The sequence below is a fragment of the Agelaius phoeniceus genome, chromosome 2, assembly GCF_051311805.1.
Source record: "Agelaius phoeniceus isolate bAgePho1 chromosome 2, bAgePho1.hap1, whole genome shotgun sequence".
NCBI lineage: Eukaryota > Metazoa > Chordata > Aves > Passeriformes > Icteridae > Agelaius > Agelaius phoeniceus.
The window spans coordinates 72,289,167-72,304,187 of NC_135266.1; the positions used below are offsets into that span (position 1 = coordinate 72,289,167).

Consider the following 15,021-nt stretch of genomic DNA (forward strand, 5'->3'; position numbering starts at 1 on the left):
TCTGAAGTCATGAGAAGCTGACAATTTTTAATGCTGAAAACAAAATAGGTATGCACGAACAAAACAATTTCTAGTAATAGCAAAGAGCAAATGGTGGACAGAGACAGTAAAAAGACTGTTAAGGGAACTCAGAAATTTCAAGAAACGTTTCTCATCTGTTTTTAGAAACACAGAAAATAGGTAAATACACACACCATACATTATATCATGTACTGGCCAACAAGTAACCAAATATCTTTTAAGTAAAACCAGATTAGATAAGAGAGAAATTGTGACACTTTGCACCTCAGTAACCTTGAAATAAGTATCAAGTCTTAATTTTGATCCTGTTCAATTTTGCTGTTCGTTCCCTTTGGAATGCTACAGAAATTCAAGAGTAATATATGAAGAAATGAAAAAATAACTTAGAATCATCATACAATAAACAACTCTACACTGCATTACAGAAAAGCAGTCCTGTAAAACAAGCTTGACTTCACTTGATTCAGAGAAGACAAGACAGAAAAGCTAAAAGTCTAAGAGTTAAATTAAAGAAACTGGTTAAATACTGATCCAAAGAATCATGCTGAAATTAATGGGACTTGGCAGAAAAATCCCCATTAACTTTTTTATTTCACATAATTCTGTTTAGTGGAAAAATAAATACTTCATGTGCTTTCTTAATTGCTATAGGACTTAAAACTTTACAGAAGTGTGAAAGGGAAATAAAGTTGTAAACATAATTGAATTTCTTATATTTGAATGACAAGTGATTACTCCAAGTCATATGATTTGTTAATAATTAAAAAATAGCTAAATCATAATACAGTTCTAATGCTATTATGATCATCTATAGAACACTACCAAAACTTCAAAACCAGGATTCTTCCTAAGGTTAAAAGTAAGTTTCATTTTAAGTTTCAATATTTACTTTTGCTTCTGAAAGTAGATGTGTAAGGTATCAAAAAGAAACTGACAATTGTAATAATTGTGTATTTTTGTGTCAAGTTTCACATTGAATTTTCAATACAAAAAATACTGCTGAGCTGTAATAAGACTAATGATCTAAAATATGGAGCTGTAACATAATCTATGAGACCTACTTTTTCTGTGCAAGCTGCCTGAAGCACAGAAAAAATAAAGCAAATTAAGAACAGCCCAATTAACTGCCCTGCAGACTAATTATCTACAATAAAACTATATTAGCTTAATGTAATCCAGGTATATTATACCTTTTCTCTAATACACAATAACTTGAAGATTTAATATTGTTAAAAACCAGTATATATACAACTTATCAAAATCAATACTGAAACAAAGCTAATTACATATTTTCATCTTTTAGGATTCTGGAGTCACAATGGAATAAAAATGAAATGCCAGTACAGAACAAAAAGCAATATTAAAAATCTTGCTGGTCATGCTGAATCTTGTATTTCAGTTTTGGAATTGCCCTATCTTTTATAAGATGATCTTCTTATAGCAAGTATCTCAAAGACTTTTAGAACATAAAAAGCACATGGCAAACCATCCTGTACCACAATACATTTTGTACACTTAGGTGTGAAATTTGATTGCAGCTGTGAAATATTCTTTATTTAAAAGAAAAACTACTGCCTTTATAACAGTCTTGGCAAGTCCAATCACCAGGAGTTCCACAACCCAGAGTAAATTTTTAAAATCAAGCGTTTTATTACTGGCATCAAACTAGAAAGGACTTCTCCAATTTACCCTATGCTTGACTAAGGTTCAGTTTTTTGACTGATCATTACAAGTTTCATGAGATTTTACAGCTTTAGGCCTATAATATATCTTCTATATAATGAGTCTTCTATGATCACTAAAAGACTCCAAAAGAGGCTTGCAGGTCTATGGACCCTAAACTTCAGAGCACTTCAGCAGCACCAAAACACATTTAAATAATTTCAGCAGACGTGTATGAATGCCTGTGGTACTCTATCATGCCATCATTGCATCCATTGTCACCACTCCTGCCAAAACAACACCAAAGACTCTATACTGACTAATGTGAGAGAGAAATGAGCCAGTGTACAAGAAATAACAGTTGTTAAGAGGACAAACAAAATAAGATGTTTCTTTCATGACAACATTTTGATAAAAAAATTGAAAGGCACCTTAATAACTCAATGTATTGAATGCAAGTCCCAAAGGAGAGATAACTGTGTCAGCTGCATGTTTCCTGCTTCAATCTCCAGTTTGGTAAAAAGCCCTGCTTGAAAAGCAGAGACTGCAGCACTTCATAATAGGCTGCCATTGGGCAAATTTCTTCTCTTATGATATTGAGTGGCATTATACTGATGTCTGTTGGACACTAGCCATTCACCTCATGCTTTCAAGTAAGAGCTTATTAGAAGTTTTTTGCCTCTAAAACATGTGTGAGTAAACAGAGGTTCCATACCTTTAAAGACTATTTGCTCTTGTCCAGATACTGATATTAAACTGAGTTCAGTTATACTCAGTTTTATTAGAAGAAAGAAATCTGTGGACAGAGTTTTTTGAGGTCACTAAATCATTCCAAATACATCTTATTAGGTTAACAGTAATGTGCTTGCCTAAAATACTCAGGAAAAAGCAATCATTACTGGTAATGTACTGAACTCAGGATAGGGAACTTGCATTAGGAAATGTAGTTGCATAATTTAAAGGTCATTTGGGGCCTACTATGCATATGTATAAAGAGGGCAATATCAAACAATAAATTAGAAACATGTAATAAATGTATTGTGGAAGTAAGAACTTCCAGCCTTTGAGGGTTATAGAACCCATGGCCCTCTAAAATTTACTCCTACATTTACCAGCTTGCTTGAATAGTAATCACCATTTTATTTCAAAGTCCATGTCAGAAAAATATGTCTTTTTTCTCTCCAAAACACTTCAAATTCCACCATGAAAGACACACCACCTCAAGAACCAAAGCAGCATGACTAAATTATGGCTGACTAGCAGGTTTCTCAGACACAGAAGCATCAAAACTTTGAAGTCAACATCATCCATCTTCTAAGGCAAACTTTAGAAATGGTAAAAACTCCCAACTTCACATTGACTTAACTTGAAGTTGTGAATTCTCAGTTAATTCACAACCAGGTCTTTGAAATTTCCCGTATTTGATTTGATATTTTTACTTGATGACCACTTTTCACACACTCTATAACACTGGCAGAGTACTCTGAGAAGTTCTGGGTGAGAAAGAGGACTTAAAATACAATCATTTTATCTTGCCAACAGAGGTCTCTGGTATCCAACAAACAGGGTCTCAGCTCCTTTCTAACCACCTACTTCCCACCCGCAGCTGTCAACTGCACGCAATAAAACAAGGAGTGGCAGATGGCTTTAGCAGAGTCAGTGCCCCAGGGGCAAGAAACAAGAGAAGGGAAAGTACTTATGCTGCTGCAATGACAAAGACAAAGCAAGGGAGCAAGTTAGGGACAAGAACTTCCACTACAGAGCTGCACATTGTTATTTCTGTCTCACAGGTCTAGGACACCTTCCCCTTACACCCTACCCTTGTAGTCTTCCACTTTATGAAGTAAATGAGGTCTTGTCTGATCACATTTGCTCCAACTTTTCCAAGAAATGGTCAGTTAGAGCACATTCATCACATTAAATATCACGTTGAAAAGATCTGTAATTTACAATCCTGCCACCGTGAAATGTACGACATTAGGCCGCTATGGATTTATTTCTAATTTTGTAAAGACAGAGGTAGCAGATTAAAGTTAGTTAGAACATTGCTGATGATTGAAAACACTTAGATGTATTTTAGGGGCTGAGGGAGATGAGAAGAAGACAGGGTCACAAGACACAGCCAGGAAATATTTGTGCTGCTTCTGAGTACCACAGACTTCAAGTTATGTTAATTGAAGTACTTGTCTTTACAGGAATGATGGTGATAAAGCAGTTTATCGTTTGTGTTCTTCAACATATCCAGCTTATCATTAATTAGATATTAGAGTCAAATAGTGTAACAAAGGTGCAATGTGGCAACATTTTTCCTACACATAAACAAAGCATTTTAGAGGATCAGAGCCTGTGATTCACACAAGAACTCCCACTCTCACCAAAGCTGATGAGCCTACTCACACAACATCAAAACTCCGGTGAAAAAAATGTTGCTTCTTCTGTTTAATACATCTCACCCATCTCAAGTTCTAGGAGACACTGGTTTGCTAGATGAAAGCTCAGTGTCAAGATGAATTTTTGCTTTTGTACTCAGATATGTGAATAAGTAATACATTGAGAATGCCAGTATTATATTCATACTTACACCAAAATGTACTAATAGTTCTTTTTCAAAGTAATTTTTAGGGATCATGAATTATAAAGCATTGGGCTGGTTAATATACCTTGCAATGGTGCAGTACCAATATGCTACATTTATCCAGTCAGCCTTGAGCAGTTTTGGATGGCATGCAATGTCTTAAAAACCACAGACATGAGTTACTTTCATTCACACTATTTTCTTTTGCTAGGGTTGCAAGTTGTTGAAAGTGAGAAAAAGTGACTTATTGCCTCCTTAACTGACATTTTAAGCATCTTACTAGTAAACTAATAAAGAAGCCTACTTCTAGGTCTAAAAGAAACAACAACAACAACAACAACAAAACCAACAAACCAACCAACCAAAAACAACAACAGAAAAACCCACTCCAAAAACCCAACCCTCTTCTCTGACAGTAACAAGCTCCAGGTAACACACCTAAGTAACTCGCTTTACACCTGATGGTGAAGGTGTGCTTGAAAGAGATTATGCAGTAGTTAAGAAACCTACCTACAGATTGAATCAATTTGCCATTACTCATATTAAATGCTACTGGACCACTTTATAAACTTGATAAAAGCATCCTTCTAAAGTAGTTGTAAATATAAAGGTGGTAAATAAGTATTTAGACTTTTCACAAATATCAGGTAAAGCTTTCGGTCCAAGGTCAGATTAAATAGGGACAGGAAAGGAAGTCAAACAATCAAAACCTTTTCAATAAACCGAACTGTAATTGGAGCTTTTAAACCTCTTACCAGCCAAAAGAAAAAGTGGGGAGCTCCTATTCCTCCAACTCCAGCTCTAATATTGTTTGAAGCAAACAGCAGCTTATTAATGCAGCAGACACGAGAAGCGCTTGTGAACATGAAAGCCCGGCTTTTAAGGGCTTTTTGTTCGCCGCACTCCGGGGCGTGGAGCAGCCACTCCAGGGCTGTCGAGACCGGCAGAACCCACCACCAGCCGCGGCTCCGTGGCTGCGCCGTGCCCCGCGTACCCACCGCGTACCCACCGCGTACCCACCGCGGGGGCGGCTCGGAGCGGCGGAGCCGGAGCGGCCGCGGGGATGCAGGGGCCCGGCCGAGCCCTCCCCGCGGCCCCGCCGCCCCTCAGCCTGCGCTCTCCGCGGAGCTCGCTGCCATCGCCGAGCTCGCCGCGGGCCCCAGGGGCGGGCGGCGCGGCTCGGTGCCAGGCGGGGCGGCCTCGGGGCGGCGGTGCCCGGCCAGCCCGCGGTGCCCCGGCGGAGCCGCCGCCTCCCCCGCGCCCGCCCCGCTCCGCGGCCCGGCTGCCGCACGCACCCACCTGCCACGGCCGCGCCGGCCGGCCCAGGAGCGCCCGTCCCGCAGCGCCGCCGCCGCCGCCTGCCCTCGGCGGGCGCCCCGTCACCCCGGCAACGCCGCGCCCGCCCCGCCCCGGCCCGTCAGCTGAGCGCGGGCAGCCAATGGGATGGATGGATGGATGGATGGATGGATGGATGGATGGATGGATGGATGGATGGATGGATGGATGGATGGATGGATGGATGGATGGATGGATGGATGGATGGATGGATGGATGGATGGATGGATGGATGGATGGATGGATGGATGGATGGATGGATGGATGGATGGATGGATGGATGGATGGATGGATGGATGGATGGATGGATGGATGGATGGATGGAGCTGTGTGTCCTCACTGGGAGGATGTGAGCAGGGATGTGCGCCTCCTACCACTGGTGTGAAGCCAGGGTGAATCACAAGTGAGGGGGTGGTGTCCCTTTTATCCCACCAGGAGGACAGTATAGCAGGGCACTCTTGTGCCCACCTCTGCTTCCAGATGCTGCCTGGTGTTGGGACTGCAGCCTTGGCATTGCTGGTGCCCCTCAGAGGGAGCTCAGGCTTGTGGCTGCTGGGCTGTTCTAAAGGTACTGGCTCTTGGCCATTGTTAAGGTGAGTGTACAATGAGTCCTTGTAATTCAGCAAAGCTCTTTCCACCTCTCCTGCCCAAAAAGCATGACAGAGGCTTTCTGACAACACACTGCAAATTCTCCTTTCTTGAGTAGCTTTTTCTTCCTGCTAGCTCAGAGCCTGAAATATTTTATCCATTCTCTAGGTAATAAGTTACCCAGCTGTAAGCACAGTGCCAATACCAAATGCGAGTATCCATGGAGAAATGGAGAAATCCAGCCCTTCACGGACAGTAAATTTTTCATAGTCGCTAGGTTGGATGTTACTGCCACTTACTGTGACACAAATTAGGAGCTTTTATGAAGTTAGTGATTCTCCAACATTGGTGAAACTACTCTTGGAGATCTTGGTAAAAGTACTGCTGCTGCAGGAATTTCAGGTTATTAGTTTTACTTCTAATCAAAAAGTTAATGATCCACTTACAGTCTAGACAACTTATAGACACACAAGGAACAAGGTTAGACTCTGAAAAAATGAACAAACTATCATACTGGGAGGTAAAGCATTTTCAAATAAACAGAATTTTTGGATCTCCTCACCAAAAATGTTTGAAGATCACCAGCCAAAGGGCTTCTCTAAAAACAAGGAGTGCTTATTGAAATCCAGCAAGTTGTATGCAAAGAGAGAAATGATTGCTGCAAAACTAGTTGTTTCCAATTATAAAACCCAAACAACTCTGAATGTACAGGGGTTTTCATGTAATTCTCTTCTGAAGGGCCTTCAAAGAAGAGCTTTGCTTCAGGACCCTTGCCAGGAGGAGCTCTGCAAGAGGCTGGAATTTCAGTGAGGAATGGCATGCTGCGGCACAACAGCAGCGCATCTGTTGTGAATAGCAGCTGCTGCACAGCACTGAGCATTGCACACAGTCTCACTATTTACAGACAATCTTTTGTGTGTTATCTGTTTTCTGGAGCCACCAGTGAAACTGTTGCGTGAGTTCTTCTTAGTAGAATCATCATGTATGTTTCAGATACTCGCTTTAAAGCAGTATAGTTAGACAAAGGTAATAAAATATCTCAGAGTTCTTGAAGTGTTGACTAAACACTCAGGATTACCATATAAAGAAACATTAAGACTTTCATCAGACAGTGGGTTACTATGCTAATGAACTCAGAGCAATGTGCTGTCTGTAACACTGAAACTTAAACATTTAAGTCCTTGTTGTAGCATGTAAAATCTTTCCTCTGAATGTAAAATGGATGAGTTAGTTCCATTCATCATTGAAAGGTATTGAGAATCATAGAGTTTACACTGTTTTGAATCATGATGCTTCTCAGGAAATTGAAGAAGTGAATTGCTAGAACTAGTACAGAGATTCTCACTACAACAGAGAATGTAAAAAAGAAATACTTGGAAAGCAGTTTCAGCTGACCCCTTTGATAAGACTAAGTTGCGTGACATATCTGATGTGGAAGCAGAAATTGTACAGCAATAGGAAGTTGTTATCTCCATATCTCAAATGCTAACACAGTTCCCCCAGTCAACTGTGAGATAGATCTACTCTTGTTATGACAGCTGTTGGAAGCTGATGTCAGTATAACTGTGCAATGTCTTTTGATAATCTTAACTGTTACAAACCTTAAAATATGTTTATGATGTTATCTAAGACACACTGTTTGAAAATGTCTCTATTTATAATCAGAAATCGCTCAAGCTATTTTAATAAATAAATCATACACTTGGGAGTTTCCTAGTCAGATCTGCTTGAAAAAGCATTGTGAACTTTTTGTTTCTGAAGGCTTAAGCCTGAGGATTAATTAATGTTTATACAGCTCTTAGTAAAAGCAAAGTTACTAGTGCCAAGAATTATTACTATTTAATCTTTAAAAGTCAGATCAATGACAGGCTAAACTGTCAGAGAACTGCTATTTAAAACAACAAAATTTGCTGAAAATCCTCTTCCCACCATGCTTGAATGTGTTCAAGTGTGCTTTCATTTCAGCCTCACTTACATACAGACGAGCAAAGATATTTTTCAGCTTAATTGGGTTGACGCCCATCTTTGTTTAAATATCTGGGGGATTACCTAAAATCCTAGGGGCTTCTTAGAAAATTTAAAAAACTTTGTTTCTTAAATGCATTTTCAGGTCCTAAATGTTGCAAATAATTATCTATACAAATCCTACTCAGCAGTGTAATCTATCTGATTAACCAGTGTTTCTCCTGTGTGCAACTTCACCCATTTGTGTGATAGGTCAGACCCTTGTAGTGATAGTTTAATTGTGTTAGACTTGCACAGCTATTTTGACTTCTGAGGAAAAAGACTCCTTGCTTTATTTTTTAAATTTTGCTTCCCTTTCTACTTTACACCAAGCAGAGGTAAAGTTTAGAAACAATTTTCCTCAGAAAATAAATGTACAAATTGGAAAACAAGCAACAAGCAAGAGGGGACTGGAAAGGCAGAGAAGCTCATTGGCAAAGCATAGAATTAATAAATAAAGCCATCTTTTCAGGGTTACAGGAACATATTTTAGCACATCATTGTGACTTAGGGAGAAATACCACATTGTGCTTTGGCTATGCCTGAAATTATATTCTTTCTTGACAGCTATACACATATTATTCATACAGTGCTAATTACTTTCCTTATAATATAATTGACTTGTTAAGTAAGAATATGAATTAATTGATGGCATGGAAAACTAAGTGATTCCAAGTCAGGCCTAGTTAATCTGTGTCTGGTATATTATCTCTTGATATTCAGTAAATTGAAGTTTTATATATACAAATACTGTTTTAATTAGAAGAAACAAACTTTGCAGACTGACTAATGAAAGGTATCTACATTTATCTGGAAGTGTTGATAACTTGATCTTCCTCAGATGCAAGCATACTGTTAAAATTTGGGTTTGCATGTTGCAATGGTGCATACTGAAATATGAATATATTCAAGGTCCTGTGGACTGGTAGACATCTTAAAGAATAGTGTTCAAGTGATGCTTGACAGACTTTTAGTTGCAATTTGTTAATAAATGTATTTAAAATTTATATACACCTAAATTTAGACCTAAGACTATATAAGTCAGTATTACTAGCCACCATTAAGACTAGATCTTCAAAGACCTCAGTGTCTGGAATGTTTGCAAGTCTGGTCCCAATTATGGGTTCTAAGTTCTTCTGAAAATCTAAATTATATTTAAATACTACAGAAGGAGTTTGAGTCTTATTTTAACAGTCTGACTCCAGCTGCAGGCACAGAACACTCATGGATTTGGCCCAAACTCATACAAAGATCTGGCCCTTTAAAACTGCAAATGTGTGAATAATTCTATACCTTCAAAAGATTGTTCCCTTAGAATGAATTTCTGGAGTAGATGTCTCAAAATTTCTTCAACACAATACTTTTCATAAATAAGAGTTTGAGGAACAGAGTACAAAACACTGTGAGTGGAAATTGCACCACTGAAATGCAGCAAAACTTCTATGAAATTCAGCAAAACTAGCTGTTGGCTCTAGACAAACCTAAGACTTCTTTAATATATTTATTAAAATGCCTTAGAGGAAACTTCTATCATCAGGTCAGAAGATTACTTTTATTTTCAATATTTCATATGGTACAGCTGAACTATAATCCCTTCAATCTTAAAATAAAACCATTTCCTTTTGTGGATAAGGATGTTATGCTTATAAATTTAGTTCTAAAAACTTGTGGAAGTGGAGACTTTTTTTCATCTCAAGTATGGAACTATTAGGCTTTAAAGTGTTGTCTGAAGAAGACACAGTTTAATAAATGCACTGAGAGCAAACAAAGTATTACAGTGTGTAGGAGATATGGTTGGTCTTTCCTTAGAGAATAACTACTCCCCTGAGTCATGTAATACGTGAATTCAAATACAAATTTACAAAACTATAGATGGTATGAATGAGCAGTGTAACCCAAAATCTTATGTACCCCCAAAACATTGAAAAATAGTGGGTTTGCTTCAGTTTTTCAATCTATTATTCTAGATAGTCTGTTCTCTATATAATTCTGCCCAAGAGCTGCAAACAAAATGCTGCATAAATTACAAACAATCTTTTGAACTTTGTACACACAATGATGTGTAGTATTATTGGTTATGCGAACTTTTTAATTCCTTAAATTCTTGCAACACAAAACTGAGAAACAACCCCAAAATTCAGTACCTGTTATCTGATGAAGTTTTCCAGTGCCAGAGTTTCTGCAGCTTAATTTCACACCGCCGGAGCTTCTGAATTAAATGCTTTTGCCTCCTTAAAAAAAAAAAAAAAAAGAAAGAAAAAGAAAAAGAAAAGAAAAAAAAAGTATGTCAGCACAAGCCCAGACGAAACTCCAAATCCGGGAAAATAAAATTAACCATGCAGATCAAAGGCAGACGAGCACTGAGACCAAATGCCTGTAATCTGATCAGTGATCAGTTGCCGTACATCAAAGGCAGTGCTTTGGCGAGGAAAAAGAGCTCCTTTTCCAGCAGGTAGCTGCACTCAAATTCTGCCTTTCAGTGCTCTGCGCTGGCTCTTTTCCCCCTGTCCTTGCTTGTGCTGGGAGAATGCACACGATTCTGAAATGCTTGGGGTTGAGTGGCTGGATCTGTAGCTTTTGAGTTCCCAAGCTGTGTTGTGGATTGTGTGCTGGAAGCTTTCCCCAGTGCCAGCGGGTTCCGCTTTATCCCTTTCATCTCGCTGAGCTGCAGATCCCATGACATCATTCAATGCTGTGGGACTGGTTAGAGAGCTGTAATACAGCCTGTGGGGGAATGCAGCTAAAGAGCAGCAAGAGTTTGCATGATTTCTAATCAGGTTAGTCCATTGTAGCAAACCCAAGGCTCACTTCAAAGTCTTCACTACATTTAAGTTTCCTCCCAAGAAGAAAGAATAGTGTAGCTAGAAAGTTTTCTTTAAAAGATCCTTTATAATTTTGACTGCAAAAGGAAGTTACAGTCTTTCATAAAGTTCTGAAGTCAGACATGAAGGTCGGTTTGCTAGGCAGCTGTATCACATAAGAGAAACTACTTTTGTTTATCTCTTTGTCGAGATTTGGAGCAGAGAAAATGGTGCATTTCACACGCTGGCATTGGATTTTTGCACTGGCAAAACCAAGCACAATAGAGCATGCTCTTAGTCCCTGTCTCACATCCTCCCTGCTGCTTACTGTGTGGCCTTTTGCAAATCGTTTCATTTGAGCCTGATTCATCTGTGGCTCATGATTCCTTTAAGTAAATGAGCTGTGAAGCTGCCATAAGTAACTCACTGAAGTGTTTTTCAGTGTAAAGGCATTTTTTAGCTAGAGTAGATTTGAAGTGGTCACCACTGCGCTTCCGCAGAGGGAGGGAATGTCTGTCCATACACTCCCATGACCCACAACCCCATGGCTTGTGGGTCATGGGAGTGTATGGACAGACATTCTCTGTGCTGCTGCAGGTCACAGCTCTGAGGATTGCTGGAAGGTCCTGCGTAGCCCTCAAGGCTGCTGTGACTTTCTCACTTGCAGTGCAGAGGAAAGGCAGAAGAAATCTACGACTGAATTTCATATTCAGTGATCTGAGGCTAAGTTAGCTTTTGGCACAGAGATTGATTCAGCCCTCTGTACTTCAGCTGTTAATAAAACATACAAATATCAAGCAGGACGGATTTTAGGATAATCAGCCGTATTGAAGATGTCACTGAAGTTCCCATCCACGCATACATCATCCTTTGGGCATACCACATGTGCAGATGAAAGTGATACGAGCCTGTCAACCGGGAGACGCATGCAAATATTTGCACACCGAGTAACCGAGAATTCATTTAAAAGGCAAAAGGAGAAGGAGGCAATATGCTAGACCCATTTGCCTTAAGCGTTAAAACAAAAGCAAACAATCAGCGGATAATGGGCACTGGATAGGCGAGCGCGGGAGCCAGAGAGGGTCCGGCGGGGATCCCTCGTTCTGCTCCCCGTGTGTGGGCTGCAGCCTCCTCCGTGTCCCTGCTCGTCCCCCGCTCCTTGCCCTGCGCAGCGCCGCTCGGGAATGATGCTCCCGCCGCACTCGGTGGGATAGGGAGCCTTCTGCTGGCGGGACGGCGCACTGTGGGCCCGCAAGGAGCACTCTGCTCCTTGAGATGGCAAGAAATATTTCCAGAAATGCTCGAGAACCTTACAAGAGGTGTTGCAGAATGTAATGCTGTTGCTGGCTGGACGGAGTTTAATTATTGGTTTGTGTCACCTGTCCAGGCAGGCCTTTGATGTTCTGGTAACCGAGATGCAGAAGAGCTGATGCACGTACAAAGAAGTATGGTGCAGGTAATGAATTGACTTTCAGGTATACACTGCTGGAAAAAAACATGAACAAACCATATATTTATCTCTTTCTCTAATTTCCACTTCCAACTATTACAAATAAAAGAAAATTATCCAGGCTGCTTACTTCTCTTTCAACATTAATTTGCATTCTTCTGATATACAACCCTCTATCACCAGAAAGTTTTTTGATAAGACTCCATTTGTAGCTTTTGTGGTAAAACTGGAAATACTTATATTGAAATAAAATGTATGGGTGGGCTGTGCTGAACTAAAATAACCCCTTCAATTTCAATGGTGCTTTAAGAACAAAGCTCTTCAGAGAAAGCGCCCCTTATTTCTCTGGATTTTAAGCAAAAGCAAGTCCTGATGGTTTATTAGAGGTCTTTGATCTTTCTTTCATACATATGAAAAAGAGAAGTAAGGTTAATTATTGCCAATCTAACCTTCTAAAGCTTAGGCATTGCATTTTGCATTTATGACACTACTTTTCACTGTGGAGTCTGTCAGCCTGAACTATCTGCTACTTCCTATTTTATGGCTCCTCAAAATTTGGCCAGATGTGTGTAATAATAACAACAGCTGCTGTTTCCATTGTTCAATATTTTTCCAAAAGCTGATAATGACTTTTACTTCTTACATAAAATAAGGATAACATTGTGATTTGTATAAAGCACAGAACAGACTAGAGTCAGAAACAGAACTTACCTAAGGTGACACTTCACTTTTACACTTTTCGATCATCAGCTCATGCTTTCTCTTGTGGTCACTAACCTAGCAGAGCATTCAAGCACAAGTGGTCTGAAATCCATTAAGTTCCTCTCTAGAGGCTTGATTCTAATCACTGAAATTACTGAGATAGGAAATTACTGAAACTGGGGACCCAACTTTTACTCACTCTCTAGGTATCTAAAAAGCTTTTCTGAAAGAAGCACTTGTGCTTTCTGTGAGAAACCAGAGAGGTGTCTGTGGACAGGAAATTTTGCAGAGGGAGATGCTCTCTTCCCACCTCATTGCTTAAATTTTTCTAAATTTAGACAGAATCTTCCTTGAGAAACATTTAGTGGGTCTATCCTTCTCTTTTTACCACATGAGGATCTCAGGCTCTTAGATTCCTCTTTAAGAATTTTTTGGGAAACAGAACAAAGTCCAGGGCTGCTATTCATAGCCAGTGCTTAACTGGGTCAAAGCCATAACAGATTGTCAGTTGATAGAAGTAATAAATTTCTGGACATGTTTCTTAAATATAACCAAATCTTGGGAAAAATTATTTGTGGAAGAAACAATCTAGCCAAATAAAGGGGTTTGTACCCCTGCTCTATTCTTAATATATCTAGTATTCATAATATTCAAGCTATGCCTTATATACTTGTATCATAATCAAATGATTTATCGTGTTGCTTTATACATGAGCTATCTGCACCTCTTCACTGCACCTCTTCCCTTTGCTTTCCCTCAGTACACAGGAGCTCCAACAGGTGTTCAGAGGGGAGGTCAGGAACCATCACAGGAAAAGCAGTGCCATTGTTACAGCCCACTCACTGGCCATGCAGCCACTGCTTGTGCTGGCTGCAGCCTTTCCAAGTGTGGCATAAATGCTGGATATCCTGTTATAAATACCACACAAGCAGCATTGGTGGTGTTACAAGTTTTCATCCTGCACATCTACTGTGACTGCTGTCTCCTGATGATAAGTGATGAGATACTGATTTATAGAGGTGGGAGACCATTTTCAGAAACTTTTATGGCAGATCAGCACTATCTCTGGAGCAATGCTTATCTATCCTGGTCCCAGTTAATGCCAGAAGTGCTGATCATTGCTCTCCTAAAGTATTAGGGGGATATTGTTCCATGAGGCAAGTCAGCCCTGTGGTGAGGAGAGATGCTTTAGAATACCCAAATCCAACCACCTGCATTATCTGCACTGCCATCCCGACAGAAGCTGGCATCCTGTTTCTGCTGGATCACAGGGCTGTTGTTAGGCCAGGTGTTGCTGATACCTACTCCCACTTCCTGCTTCAGCACTTGCAAGCTCCTTGAGAGTCATAATGTGTAAGAACTTCAGATACAGCACCTTTAGGCAGAAAAATCAAGACCCTTTGGCATATCCTGAAAAACTGGCTCACTGTTATCACCTACTGTGTCATCAGACTCACCCTAATCCGCAACACTGTGCACTGTCAGTTGCAGTGCAACTTGCTCTAGTTAATAATAGCTTTGGATGTAGTTCCATTAAATTTTGATTTTTCAAGGAGAAAAATTCTGTCTGCCATTTATGTGTTCTGCAATAGCAGGTCTCTGACCTCATGATTTGGGTGGAGAAAACAGCTTTTTTTGCTTGTCTTTGGTCTTGAATTTTTATTGCAGTTTGCCTGTGGGTTTTTTCCCCCATGGGTCTTCATAGGAGACAGCTTTGACTTGTTCCTTTATGAGTACCTTGAGATCTAAGCAAAATGGAGACTTTTAGTTCTTGACACTCCAGGTGGATCACTCTGAGGGAAGCCTCACGGGCATTGCCACATTGAGATAACATGGAAAGTTCTGAATTTGGCTTTGAGGTTGTCCTCAAGGATAATGTAGAT

At 40.0% G+C, this 15,021-nt stretch overlaps 1 protein-coding gene across 4 annotated transcripts in view; it reads right to left on the minus strand.

The window, feature by feature from the left end:
- The window catches only part of TNFRSF19 (TNF receptor superfamily member 19), a 57,112-nt gene extending 46,288 nt beyond the window's left edge, over positions 1-10,824 (minus strand). The window contains exons 1-2 of one of the 4 annotated variants that reach the window (XM_054654851.2): positions 10,591-10,824; positions 10,330-10,416 (exon numbers count right to left, since the gene is read on the minus strand). The gene's annotated coding sequence lies outside the window, so the exon portion shown is untranslated. Of the gene's footprint in view, positions 1-5,013; positions 5,197-5,557; positions 5,734-10,329 lie in introns of those variants that run through there. The other 3 variants (XM_077173869.1, XM_077173870.1, XM_077173871.1) reach the window with 3 other exon arrangements.
- Positions 10,825-15,021: the final 4,197 nt, after the last annotated feature.